This window comes from Calidris pugnax, unplaced genomic scaffold, assembly GCF_001431845.1.
Source record: "Calidris pugnax isolate Ruff unplaced genomic scaffold, ASM143184v1 scaffold224, whole genome shotgun sequence".
NCBI lineage: Eukaryota > Metazoa > Chordata > Aves > Charadriiformes > Scolopacidae > Calidris > Calidris pugnax.
The window spans coordinates 449360-450144 of NW_015090952.1; the positions used below are offsets into that span (position 1 = coordinate 449360).

The following is a 785-nucleotide window of genomic DNA, read 5'->3' on the forward strand; positions in this document are numbered from 1 at the left end:
TTCTAAAGCCAAACCGTGTCATTTCCCCCCGCAACGTGGGAAGAGGTGCTCTCTGGTGGACAGAAGGAAAAGCTGGGTTGAGAAAGCCGCCGTGTCCTCTCCGGTGAGCTGCCTCCTGGGGCGATTTAAAGCTGAAAAGCAGAAAAGAGTGCATTTCCTCTGGGGATTTGAGGGAGGGAAGGAGGCTGAGGCGTTGGGCTGCGCATCCAGAGCTCCCAAAGGGAGAACCTGCGGATCTCCCGCCCGCCCGGCTTCTCCTCAGAGCGCCGATCCCGGGCTCCACCTCGGACATGCCCTCGGGAGCGCCCCGGCCTCGGCCCCCGCTGTCAGCAGCTCAAGGCCGTTTCTTCCCACCTCCCTTCTTCCCGGAGCCGTGCCGGGACGGGACGGTAAACTCATCCCCTCGGCGGAACGGAGCTCTCCTCACCGGTGCCGGAAAGGTGCTCCCGTCGGGGCATCGCCGTCTCCGCACTGCAGCCTCCGCGGGAGCGGCGGGAAAAGCTCCGCCTCCGGCCGTTTGGGGAGCAGCCTGATAAAAGCGGGTGCGGGCAAGACGGCAGGACCCCAGCTCGAAGCATCCGCCTCCGCACAGAGCCCCTGACCCCCCACTTTCCCCCCGCCAACCTCCTCGGCCACCCCGGTGCCGGCTGAGGCGACGAGCGGCGGGGACCCCCTCTCCGCCGCCTCTCCGCGCCCTCCCGTCGCGCCTCCGCCAAGGGACAAGGACCTCGGCCACCCCTCCGCCCCCCCTAATCCCCCCCCCCCCCCCCACGACCCCCGAAAAG

At 68.0% G+C, this 785-nt stretch overlaps 1 protein-coding gene across 1 annotated transcript in view; it reads left to right on the forward strand.

Moving 5' to 3' along the window:
* The window catches only part of SLC9A3 (solute carrier family 9, subfamily A (NHE3, cation proton antiporter 3), member 3), a 67464-nt gene that overhangs the window by 5663 nt on the left and 61016 nt on the right, over positions 1 to 785 (forward strand). The window lies entirely within an intron of this gene.